The sequence below is a fragment of the Papaver somniferum genome, chromosome 1 (genome assembly GCF_003573695.1).
Source record: "Papaver somniferum cultivar HN1 chromosome 1, ASM357369v1, whole genome shotgun sequence".
NCBI classification, from domain to species: domain Eukaryota; kingdom Viridiplantae; phylum Streptophyta; class Magnoliopsida; order Ranunculales; family Papaveraceae; genus Papaver; species Papaver somniferum.
The window spans coordinates 181796555-181810662 of record NC_039358.1 but is presented as its reverse complement, the minus strand read 5'-3'; positions in this window follow the sequence as shown (position 1 = coordinate 181810662).

The following is a 14108-nucleotide window of genomic DNA, read 5'->3' as shown; positions in this document are numbered from 1 at the left end:
TAGGAATCATAAAGGGAGATTGGGTTGAAGGAAAGAGATGTTACGAAACTGAGATAGAATCTTGCGAAGGAAGAGCAAACAAGAAGGAAAACTGGCGACACAAAATAAAAGATGTACAAAGAAGTGAGAGGTTGATGATGGATACAATCGAAAAGAAAGGAGAAGAGATGTTGCGAAATTAATGCTAGCTCAGAATAAAAAGGATGAACATACCACTACCAAGGAAGCAGTAGCATAAAATAATAAAGAAGCAGAGGATGGCAAAGGTAATAAAAACAAGAAATGTATGAATGATTAAGTTGTTGCGATAATCTCGCAATAAGTAAAATTCTCAAAAATACATTTGATTGAACAACAAAATTGAAATTGCGAAATTCAGATACAATATAATGATTTGCGAGACTCTCGCAGAGATAATGAATTTTACAGAAAATAATCAGAGAAGAATGACAAAAGATAAAGAGGCGAACCTTTATGGCGTACACCCTAGTTCGCGAATACAATTTTGCAAGAGGCAAATGTAAGACCTAAAATACGTCATATAAGGGGGTACCTATTGCATGACTCAGGGAAAGGATACACCGCCACCGGAACATGAGTCATGGAGATTTGGGGTCAATGAAGCCCATCCGGGAGAGGCACCTTGGATTCTCAACTTAAGCATATGACTTAGGTTGGGCGACTAAGGTAATAAGGACTCTCCCAAGGAGTGCATATCTGATCAAGGCGCCGAGGTACACGGTTGAGTCAAGAGTGCTAGGGACGTTTGAAGCGTACCTTTCCATTCTTGACAAGTCTTGGCTTATACTGCACTCGGCCTGAAGAAAATCCCACTTAGGGTGCAGTCTCGTAACCATAAACCCTATAGGTAAAAGGGATAAGAGGCTGCGAAAACAACTGGTTGTTGTTAAGACTGGATGGGAGGAGCTAACCTTGTATGGTAGAAGTACGCCTCCTTGAAGGGGCAACCAGGGGGGAGATAAGGACGGCACCCTCCATTAGGGAGCTGATAAGTGTCTTAAGACGCAAATGTCATAAGGCTTTTTATTCTCAAGGATATTAAGGCTTGTCATATTTGCGCAACAATCCTGAAGAGGCAATAATACAAAATAAAAAGATAAGACGAGATCAATGGGTTTTCGCATGAAAGTGCAAAGACGTCCTGCGATTTCGTCGCAAAACGACAATGTCATGGGGCTTTATTTTCGCAAGAATATTTAGGCCTGTCATATTGTCGCAATATTCCTGAAGAGGCCATAATACAAAATAAAAAGTTAAGGCAAGATTAATGGGTTTTTGCATGAAAGTGCAAGGACGTCCTGCGATTTTGTCGCAATGACAAGAGGTGGCATAATAAGACCTTTAATTAGGAAGGAAAAATATGACCACACATGAATGAGATTTTGAAAAGAAACAAAATTCATTTCGCAAAAGGTTGCGAAATTATACAATAAGAAATTTTTTCTGAAATCTCTCATTTGGATTCAAATAACAGAGGAAAGTATGGGAATGTATGAAATTAAAAAATGTTATTTGTCTCCATATGAGAGATTTACTCAAAAATTCAAGAATTAATGATTATATTGATTAATTGTATTTCAAAGAAGAATTTTTTTAATTTACACAGGTCAAAATGAAAGAAACACAAATATACAGAAAGAAGAAATAAATGTACAAGTATTACAAAGAATCAAAGAAAGAAGTAAAGACTATTTCTTGGTTAATCCTTCATTATCTTCATCAGACTTGTTTCCTTCTTCATCTGCGACAGAATCTTCATCACCATCAGAACTTCCATCACTATCAGATTCTTCATCGTCAGCTTCGCTATCAAAGATAATCAAACTGGGAGTATTTTGTGGGATTTCTTCTAAAAGACAAGGATAATCAGAATGTGGGATATTATGATCATCACAAACCATTTGGATGGTTTGATTGCGAAAATGCATAGCGTCATTCTTAAAATTCGCAACGGTGATCTTGATTTGATTCTTTAATCTAGAATACTTGTTGTTGCGAGAAGAAAGATTCTTTGCGAGTTCCTCCTTTTCAGCTTCAAGTTCTTCAATCTTTTCACGATATTTATTTTCAGAATCTGCGAACAAAAGATAATCAATTATTAACTTGATGAAAATTCATAAGAAGCAAAAAATTAGTAAAGAAGAGCAATTAGCAACATTCTTTGTCAGAAATCATATCTCTAATCAAGGCTGTATGTTCAACTTGGAGACTAACATTTACGCCTAAATATTTTCTAGCATCATCTAAAATTTTCGCAGCCCAGACAAATTCATCCTCACTACTTATGAGAAGACGAGAACGAATTTGATTTACCCTTTCGTGGAGTTCAATATTCTTGCGGTTAGCTTCATCTCTCTCAAGTTTAACTTCAAGGAGAGCCTCTTGGAATTTCTCCAAAGCCTTGGCACCTTGATCAGAGATACGATCCTTATCATCTATGAGACCGCTAATTTTGGTTCTTAAATCATTGGTTTTCTCTTTGGAATCAATAAGGAGACGCTTAAATCTGTTGGCTAAGCCTAAACTGGATCTATGATCAATTTCTAAGAGGCGAAATTTCGATCTAAGTTCATTTAGAGAAAGAGATGAAATTCTATCATTTGAGAAGTTATTTAAGGAATTGTTAAGACGTTCAACAAGGGTATCATTATCCAAGGCATTAGGAAATGAGAGAAGAAGGGTAGCTTCATCAGAAAGACCATAAATGTCTGCAAAAAAGATCATTAAAATAAGATAAAACAACAGGATGAATGAATAAAGAGAAAAGAGAAAAGTAACATACCGTAAAGCTGATTATTAGCTTGTTGAAGACTATAAATTTTCTTCTTATACGAGGAAGAATCAATTTCTAATTGTCTATTTTTCTCGCGAAGACCTTTAACTTCAGCTTCCAATTCTTCATTCTTTTTGCGAAATTGAAGATTCTTATTTTCAAGATTTTCGCGTCTTCTCTCTAGATCTGAGGCAACAGCAAAAGAAGATTTTCCAGCCTGCGAAAAGATATAAAAAAATATTAATATAGAAAGAGATTTTGAGTTATAACAATGAAGAAGTAAAAGGATAAAAGTATACCAGACTATTGAGAGAATGCAAGAAGTCGGGAGTCACTGATCTAGAAACTCCACGAAGAGAGCTATCACCATCTAGTAAAGGGACATCACAAAGGGTAGGGAGAGATTTGCAGGTATTTGCGAATTGGCTATCTCCCATTCCTTGTGGAAAATCAGAAAAGAGGCCAGAAAGCTTAGCCATAGAAGATTCAGGTGGAGAATCTTTAATCGTAGCAAGATCATCGTTATCCTCATCACCCTTGTCACTTTCAGAATTTTCGTTAGGAGGAACATTTGAAGGAGAAGAAGAACGAACTTTTCTTTTCTTTGGAGGAGGACCAGTTGATTTTTCCCTGCGAAGAGCACCTTTACCTTTATCACCAATCTTCGCAGTATCACCAGATTCTTCTACTTCAGCAATAATCTTCACACACAGATAGAAATAAGAAATGGAAGCATGGAAGTAACAGTACTATTTAAAGTCATAAGAGAAAATTTCTTACCTCATTTGTGTATGAGCGAAGAGCTAACAGAGTACTAGATTTCCCAGTCCTGTTATAACTATCCTTTAGTTTTTGGATCTGCGGAATATCGCAAGAGTTAGCGAACAGAATAGTAAAAATCAATAAAGAAATATAAAATGAGTTAAAGGGGAGAAACATACCTCTTTCTCCTTCTCGGGCCAAGAGAAAACCCAAGGTTGATATGCAGCGAGATTCGCAGGAAGAACGTTTGATCCAGCAATGTAGGGTCCCTTTAGCATTAAAGGGAAAACACACCATTTATCATCTTTGGATTGGCGAGGAGTTGTGTTTTTACCAGAATGCCAGTCAATATCTTGCATAAGAATTTTGGCTTCATCAATGTTATCTTTCCTTTTTAATCGAATACCCCAGCGAGTATTCTCTTTCTTCATGGAGATAAGTTCGTAGTTCTCAAAGAAATTCGCCTTTGTATACTTCTCAACAACTATCTCTAGGTTTGCGAATATTGGATCCCTAAGTTCTTTGGAGTAAAGAGATCCTCTACCAGCACCACGATTAGCGAACTCTAGCATCAAACGGATGCAGTCCCCACTTAGTTGGAAGATGGCTCGCGAAAATCCTGAATGATCCAGAATTTCATAAAATAAAGGAAGATCTGGGTTATAAAGAGGAATAGGGAGACCTGCGAGAATCTGACCTAACAAAATTATGATTGATTGATCATCACAATATTGATCAAAGAAAATCTTGACAGAAAGAATTGATTTGGCATTCTCACCAGGAATGGTGGAGAGTGTGAAACCTTTATCAGCAAGATCTTTTTGGACATCTTGCAAATTCTTATCATATCTATGACCACTTGGAGCCATGTTTGAATATAGAGTATGGGAATGTATAGAAAGTAAAAGGATTGAAGGAAGAAAAAAATTACAGCAGCAGAATTTGCAGAAGAATAACAGAGTTGCAGAGATGAGAGAATAAAAATAGAAGAGAAAGTAAAAAGAAAAGTGGAAAAAGGGGGTAAGAAGAGTATATAAAGAAAATTTTTTACTCGAAGAAATAAATACCATTAAGACGAAGAGACGTGAGCGGTTGAAAAGTAGCGGTTACAGAAGACGTGTCAAGAAATAAATGGAAGAGAGAGTACATGTGATAAATGTGGAATATGAAAAGATAAGCAGTTGCGGCATTTCTCACATCATTCTCTACTTTGCAGAGAAGATATGAGAAGAGGCAAGATGTAGGATCAGAATTTCGCAATGACAATGTTTCAGCGAAGTTATCAATGACACAACATAACAGCGTCGCAGAACAATTTCAGAAATGATAGAATAAATGACGTCATCTAAGGTCACGAGAAAGATGTGATAATATTGCGAAGATTAGAGAGTTTGCGAAATGAACATCTGTAAGGTTGCGAGAATGTCGCAAACCATATCCGAAAATAAAGGACTGATTAGCTGTCATCCACTATGTATTTCCTTATAAATAGTCATTCGAGTTGTAGAGAAGGGAGAGATCTTTTTTGAGTAAGAAACAAGTAAACAAGAGAAAGAAAGTTCAGAGCAGAGATCATTCTTGACTTCTTTATCTTTCTTGTAAGAACATTAAAAAATTAATCAATAAAATTAAGAATATAAACCTAAAAATGAGTTGATCAACAATGAAATCATATGAGGGGTGTAGTGTAGGATTTCCTGCAACTACAATTTCGTCCCTGACGTTGTCTATTATCTTAATTTCCACCATTTTGCCCATCATCAAAAGTTTCATTTTGTGGAACATAACGATCATCAGCTCTTTCTCTATTTTCGCGGTATTCTTCATTAGGATTTGATATTTCTTCTTGAATATTGTTTCCAGCATTGATTGTGGGTGAGTTTCGCCTCATTTCTCTTTTAGTCGATCTTGAATATGATTTTGTAATACTTCTCAATCTTCTACTCTGTAGTCTCATATTTTCCATCCTCAATTCATGATTTTTCCTTGTTAGATTTGCACGTTCTTCTGCCTCAGCTCTTCTTTCTTCATGTATTCTTCGTCTCAACGTTTCTAACGCTCCAATTTCCTCATCTCCATGAATTATTCCTTCATCTGCTTCTTGATTTCTCTCTACCTGTCTGTGGTTTCTGGTTTGTTGCTCTTCTTCTACTTCTTCTGCCGAATTTGATTGCCAAGTGTGTATACTCACCCTATTATAATCTGTATTCCTCCCTTGTACTAGTGTTTGTTGAATTGGTGGTTGAATTTGATTTTCTCTATTACTTCTCAGTCTAGTAGATTCTCCCATTTCACTTCTTTCTTCCCAACAATTTTCTTGCTTCTTCTAACAGTAGTCGGTTGTTCGGATGTATTTCTTCTTCTAGCCATTTCTTCAATGTTAACAATATTGGAAGAAATTATGTAAAATTCTTAATCAATAACTCTAAATCTTCACAAATCTCAATATTAATCTTCAATTTTTTCTAGAATAATCTTCAATACCTCCCTGTTTCTAGCGCCATTATGTAGTTGCAGGAAATCCTACACTACACCCCTTATATGATTTCATGATTACTCAACTCATTTTTAGATTTACACTCTTAATTTTATTGATCAATCTTTGAATATTCTTACAAGAAAAGATAAAGGAATCAGGAATGACCTCTGCTGTAGACTTTCTCTCTCCTATTTACTTGTTTCTTACTCAAAAAAGATCTCTTTCCCTTTCTTTACAACTTGAATGACTATTTATAGGGAAATACATAGTGGATGACAGCTAATCTATCCTTTATTTTAGGATATGGTCTGCGACATTCTCGCAGCCTTACAAATGTTAATCTCGCAAACTTTCTAATTTTCGCAGGACTATCACATCTTTCTCGTGATTCTAGATGACGTCGTTTATCGTATCATTTCTGAAATTATTCTGCGACGCTGCTGTGTTGTTGATAATTTCGCTGAGACATTATCGTTGCAAGATTCTGATCCTACAAAGTTAGCTTAGAAAAAAACGTTCCATATTCATCCTTAGATGAAAATATGATTTAAGATACAAGCTAAGTTCGCTTGAAACTAAAGAAATATCTCTCCACCGTTAGATGGTCTTAGCTTGTCACACACAAATGAAATATACTTTCATTTAGATATGCTAACCGTACCTAAACGTGTATATTGAGTTGGCTCAATAATAGTTAACCAAAGTTAGCCATATGAACATTTTTGTCTTAACCACATTCATCTAACACATCTAGATCAACTATGATAATCAATCAATCATGAAAGATAATCAAATGAATCTAATTGTGTTTCATATAGTTCTTCAATTGTTGACAATCACATGGAAGTATATATGATCCAATTGAATCAAAATCGGATTTATTCGTAATGTACCAAGTACAAGAATCAGTTCATGAACATTAAGCCACGGGCTGCAAAGATTGCATTCCTTATTTCATAAATGTATTTGTTCATGAGTATGAAATCATACTGAACCGATTTTAGAACTTTCACCGCTCAGTTTGCAAATGGATACGCAAACTAAAGTTCCGGAATTTGGTTTTGTCCAACAGTTTGCAAACGGATAAGCAAACTGTCGTCCCATACCTAACTCGGGTAGAACCGTTCGCATACTGGTATGCAAACTTGGTTCCCGGACTTTAACAGATAACACCGTTCCGCATACTAGTATGCAAACTTGGTTTCCGGACCTGAATCATACCAACACAGTTTGTACACTAAGTACGTATACTGTGATGTTTTCCAGACAAGGGTTTTAGTTCTAAACTCCCATTTCAATCGTTGAAACATTCTCCCGTGAAATGACTTTTTCGCTCCTTTCGCTCCAAATGGCTGATTTCTTCTTCTTTTGTGCTAAATGACTCCAAAGTACCTAAACACTCAAAAGTAAACATAAGAGATGCAATTCACAAGGATAATATCTAAGAAAACATAAATACTAGATATAAAATTATGTTTTTTAGACACCTATCAAATTCTCCCACACTTAGACTTTGCTAGTCCTCGAGCAAATCAAACAAACTAATTCTAAAATTTACATACAACTTGTCGAGGCTATGGTCACAGTTAGCATGTATAACAAGCCTTTGAACCCCTAGGTGTCCCTAGTGGACGAGTTATAGTCTCGTGAAGGTTTACAAGAGGTGTACCCACAAAATTTATACTTCCAAACTCCAGCCACCTGTGAAAATTTAAGAATGTCACTAAATATTTTTATTAATTGGCATACTATCAATGATTACAAGAGGAAGTACCCACTTTCAAATCCAATTCATAAATTAGTTATATAGCTTCATTAGGAAAGTTGAACACAATCACAATACTCGGAATATAATCAACCACAATCACATAAAAAGATTAAGAAGATGGATATAAAAAGTAGATGGTAGCGGACTGCTGACTAAGGTGAACGGTGTTTCCCATATCTGTCTGAAGGTCATTGCCAAAACAAACCTAAAAATCCTATTGGATTGAGATACTGGTCTGAATACTAATATCAACACGACTGGCGTATACAAGGGAACCAGCGGCCGAAAAACTTAATTCTAGATCAATTCACTGACATATACAAGGGAACCAGTGATCGATTTTATTGAACACAATAATAATACTTTTTTTTCCAAATCGACAACATGATTGGATCTTTTGGATCCAAGCGCATGATTCTTGTCAGCAGATTACATGGTAATTCCCATGGATCCTGCATTCCACGCTTGTTTAGGTGACGGAGACAGGGAGAACACACACATATTGCTATCCAAGTGTCATTTTTTTTGTATATGTACACCGTTTGGTCAAATTGGTCTAGTCTTTATATATATATATATATATATATAGTAACCCAATCACTCTATTTCATCCTAGCAATGATAACAATTTGATGTTGGTGCCCCACCAAATCACTTAGAGAAACAATAGATAAATATGGAAAAATAAAATAGAACATGATATGGTGAAGACTCCGAGATATGGTGACAACTATCATGTTATTTGTTTTTATATTTTTATTTATTTATATATGAATAGACTCTACTAATGGGTTCCTCAACTCCTACAACCTCGATGTTTCCATTAGTGTAAGGCACAAGTTTCTAGACTTAGGACTTTATCATCTTCTTTTTTTTTTTTAGTTTTTCTACTTTTTTTTTCTTATAAACACAAGGGAAAACTAACAAGGCTAAAAACTCTATATGAGAACACTCCCCTACACTTAAACTTTACATTGTCCTCAATGTAAAATTTAGTAAATCAAAGTAAAGTTCAAGATGGGAAATTCATAACCTGATATATATACACGATAAGAAAATAAAATGCATAATAAAAATTGATACTCCAACTCATAGCTATTTCTGAACAATAGAGGATAAACACTAAACAAGCTATTTAGTTGGCATCTAATCCCAACTCAGCCAATATATACCTCATCGTCAAGAAAAAATTCCATCTACTTAGAAAGGCTAGTGTTTATCCTAAATTGTTCAAAAATATCTAAAAGTTGGATTTTTGATATGCAAATATCCAAAATAAGAAAATAAAGATAAAAGACTTGAGAAATAAAAAGATAGAGATAGATACACAAAACCAGTGGGTTGCCTCCCATTTAGCGCTTGGTTTAAAGTCGTCAGCCCGACTTGCAAGACAAATTCTCCATACACCAATAATCGGAAAAGTTGGGGATCCACCCATAACACCTGGATCGCAAGCACTAGCTTCACACAAATATTAGTAATATAAAACAGAAATGAAGCTATTAACCGATAAAAAATTTCCCCCACACTTGGAAGTGAGTAAAGAATATAGAATTCAGGAACTTTCACGGTTTCTTGTTCCAAAACCTGCATAGTATGAGAATCAAGTATCTCTAATGGCGGAAATCGAGAAACAAAGTCATTCAACAATATTCTCGAAGCACATACATTCAAACCAATAAGAGGTAAAGGAGAAGAAACAATATGCAAAGGGTTAGACAAACCTATCACAATCTCTTGTATCACGGAATCCTCTCCATCCTTGAAAAACTCAAGTGAATTATTCACCTCTTGTATATCATGGTCCTCTATCAAAGCTTTCAACCATTCTTCGTCCGTTTCTGCCTTAACCAAAATCTCGGCATCAACATCATCTTTACAATCATATGCAAGATCAATTGAGTCTTCCACAATATGGATCAAATTGGTTTCATTCTCAACACACTCCTCTTTGTTGCAAGCTACATACTCCACTGCTGATTCAAGTCTCACCATAAGGATCTTTTTTAGAACACTCATTGCATCATACTCAAGCTCTACCTTTTGAATAGGTTCTTGATCGTTATAAATATCAATGCTCGAGTAAGCTACACTAGTCTCATCATATTCCTTTTCAACTTCACCTTGATCGCAAAAAGACTCCATTGTACACTCCTCGGGGATGTCACCATAAATTGGTTCAAGCGATGTATTTTCATAGTCATCGTCACTATCATAGTTAACATAAGATTGGATACCACTTCCCAAAGATTGTTCTTTCGCAGAATTTTGCATGTCCTATTTGTATTCCTCAATGCCTTGTCTTAAATTGGAAACACCTTTTTGAAGCTCTTGGAGTGATCCATCCAAATTTTTAAAATAGTGTTCCATTTGTTTGTAAAGCTCGTTCGACAAGGCAAAAGTAGAATCACTTACTTCAGTATTGCTAGGCCAATTATCTTCCCTTTGAATGGGTGAATGATCATAACTACGATCAGAAATTAGGCCAAACATACTATGAGCATATTTGGTTGATGACACTGGCTCCATGCTTGGTTGTCTACAAACTGATTCCATGCTGACCATAAATTGTTGCATCTCATCTACCAAACTCGAAGAAATATAAATATGAGTACAACTAGTCTCCCCTCCTTGTGGTTGCTCACTTACATACCTACCATAAGAAGGTTGATATGTATGAGAATAACTCAAAGGGCACGTAGAATATTGACCATAATCAAAGGATTGGTTTTGATTGTATTCCCCGCAAGGGTGATAGTTTTCATAATTTTGTTGAGGTTGATAACCGTACCCATTGTTCCAATATGCTCTGTCCATAGAAATTGGTACATGAAACAAGATTCTCAAAACAAGGTTAAAACCAGAAAACAAGAAAAAAAAACTAAAAAAAACAAAAAACTAATAGCCTGTTTGGATACCAGAAGCAGAAGTACTTCTGCTTCTGGACTTCTGAAAGTTACTTCTGAGAAGTTGAAAAGTCAAGAAGTTAGTTTGGCAACTACGTAACTTACAAGTTGAAAAATCAATAAGGAAGTTTGGCAATATAAGAAAGTCAGAAGTGAGTTATCGTTCGTATTGTTCTTACTAGGCGAAATAATGATCAATTTCAATGATTCAAGACATGATTTATATTATTAATGCATAGTAGTTTTGATAAGTTCGCAAGTTTTTGTTCATCCCTTGATAATGCAAAAACACTCGCTAAACAAACTGCAAGTGCATACGTAGTACTCTTCTGGCACACAAAACATCAAGCGCATAGCAGTGCTCACGACAAAAAAGGGATCATTTCTAGCATACCCAAATAGTCGAAACCTACGGGTAACTATTGTAAATAGCCCAACTGTTGTACAACAAAAATACCATTAAAACGAAAAATCACCGGCATTGTAAACTCCAACTCTCAATACTGCAGATACCGACAAAGAAAATGGATCCAAAAACCAGTCTTTCTTTGCAACATTTCATCGAACACCTGTATAACATTACTCAAATCCCACTATTTTGAAACAGAAAATGATAACTAAGTTCCGTACAATTGAATCTTGACGAGTCCCATGAGCTATTCTACACATTCTTTCACCAGGCCCGTACTGAATGCACTTACAAAGTCCATGGATAAAATGAGATTTCAGAACGATGGATAAGCTGAACCAGACGAAATTTTTTCTTGTTAACAATAATCATAACACACAAATATAAATTTTTTGACAATCTTCTAACTTTATATTGGGTATAATGCGTAATATAGTTCTTCACTACCATTACCATTATCAAACCCTTGTTCTAAAGATTACAGAAATCTTATCTCATCTAATCTAGAGTTTCCAATATCACCCATTTTGCTTGAACATCCATTTTAATTAATGTTTCCTAATATCTCTGCAAATCTGTGATTACATCTATTTTTATGGTCATCTTTATTTCATTCACTCCCAATTAATCAGAATCAGAAGATAAAAAATCAAAGTCCCACGGAGAGAATAACCAGTCCAGATAGGAAGAGAAAAAAGAGAAGGAAACAAAAAAACGAAAAGGTTTGAGAAGTTACTTCTCCAGAAGCAAGAAGCAACAAATTTTTGCTTCAAAAAAAAGTTGCTTATCTGCTTTCAGAAGTCGATCTAATATTACCCTCCCATACTGACTTTTGACTTTTCGACTTAAATAAGTCGAAAAGCTACTTCTGAAATACCATCCAAACACCCTATAAAATAAGAAACCAAAAACAAATGACAACCGTTGCCTCCCCGGCAACGGCGCCAAAATTTGATCGCTGTCATATGCGTCAAAAATAAATTACTTTCTCACTACTAAAAATATATAATATAGCAAGGGAAAGAAAGGATCGTTCCCACAAAGAGGTCTTGGGTTGTCAATATGTTTCGGTTTCTAATGGCAAACAAGGGGAGATTTTATGTAACTAAACTAAAATAAAAGTAAATAAAGAAATAAATAAGCAAATCAAATAAGATGAGAATATTGGTTAAGGATTTCGTTTTCATTCACTAACATGTTTTTGTCTTAATAACTAGAATTGATATTTAATCTCTCATTATCAAAATCCCTAGGATCCCCAATCGAAAGAATATCCCGCAATTTCCTGATTTCATCACACATACATGTAAAACGATGAAAGTATGAATTCTACCAAAAGAATAACCTGACGCCTTGCGCTAATCAAGTTCAATTCCTATGGAGCATTAAGATTCATGAAATTAGGCTAATCAATGCAATTGAAATACATTGAGCAAACGATTCGAACAAAGGTCATGATTCACATATGATTACAAGGATGTATCACTACAAGCTATAACCATATTTATGCTAACCCTAAACTAGCAATAGATGTGAATACAAGTTCTACCAATTTGCAACTTTACAAAACAAACAATCAATCATGTTGTAATACGTCAATCATACAACTATATTTTCAGAGAAATCATGAACGATAAATATGAGACAAAACTAATATATTGAATCAAAGAACCATGTTATGTGAAATCCAACTATTCCATAAACCAACAATAAAATTCTAGCTCATATTCATGGAGTTCATAACAAGAATAAAGAGAAGAGTTTCCATGTCTAAAACCCTAGAACAAAAGTAGAAGAAGAGTTTAGAGATGAAAATAATCCAGACCCCCTTTACTGTTGTGTGAATAAGCTTTTTATATCCCGACTTGTTCCAATCTCGACTAACTCTGCCCATGTCCGCTTCCATACGACCCATGAGTGAAGCCCGATAAAAACAGGCCCAAATAGAATTCACTAAGCCTGTTAGTCTTGTGGAACTGACAAGGCATTCATCTCTAGCACCACCAGCTAACTGTAACCCATAATTCTTCTTCCCTGCACTTCACACTTCCTGCATTCCATATATCCCAACATCTATGTCTTCATTGTGAACTCTAAAACAACCACCACAAATCCATCTTGCCATCTCAATCATCACTGAAAGTAGCTTGATTCTTCTCTGCGCCATTGCTTGCATCTGTAGCTTCATACACAACACCACTTCTCAACCAATCAGCACCAACATCGCAGCAGCAACAAATGTAGCACATCTTTATTCACCACCAGCAAAACTTGCTCATCCATTCCTTGTTCTGCACCTGCAAATTCACTAGCACCAGTTGCACACTTTACAACTCCACCTACTTAACTGCAATGCTGCTTCTCCTCCAGCTGCTGCTTATCTAATTGCAGCTGCACATACCAAGCCATCACCATCACTTCCATATCATCTCACCATTCCTGCAACTCAAAGTGACTCAGCATCCACCATCATCTCCATCAAGCCAAAAGCTCCACACTCCAGCCATTACCCTGTAATCTCTGGCAGAACCCATGACCTGCAATGTCTCAACTGCAACAGCTCCACGGTCCACCTGCATCTGTCAGTTCCATCATTTCCAGCACAATCTGTAGCTTCAATCATATTGCTTCCAAACTCAAATCCATGCAATTCACTGCCACCAGCGTTTGCATATCCTAACATTCATCTAGCCATTGCACTTCAGTCCCTTGTTCTTGCATAATTGCCACTGTAATCCATCTCAAATTTAGTTCAGTTCAGCTCCTGCAACTGCAATCAGCTTCGCCTCAAGACATTCTTCTCTGTATCTTCATGTGAATACCCAATCAGTTCCTCCATTTCCAACTCAACCTGACAGCATCGCTTGTAGCTGCACTTCATACTCTGCAACATCCACAATTCACCAACAACAGCAACCACCTCCAATTCCAACATCATAATCTCTGGATCTCACATAGCCATTGCCCCTGCCATGACTCCTTGCTGCTGT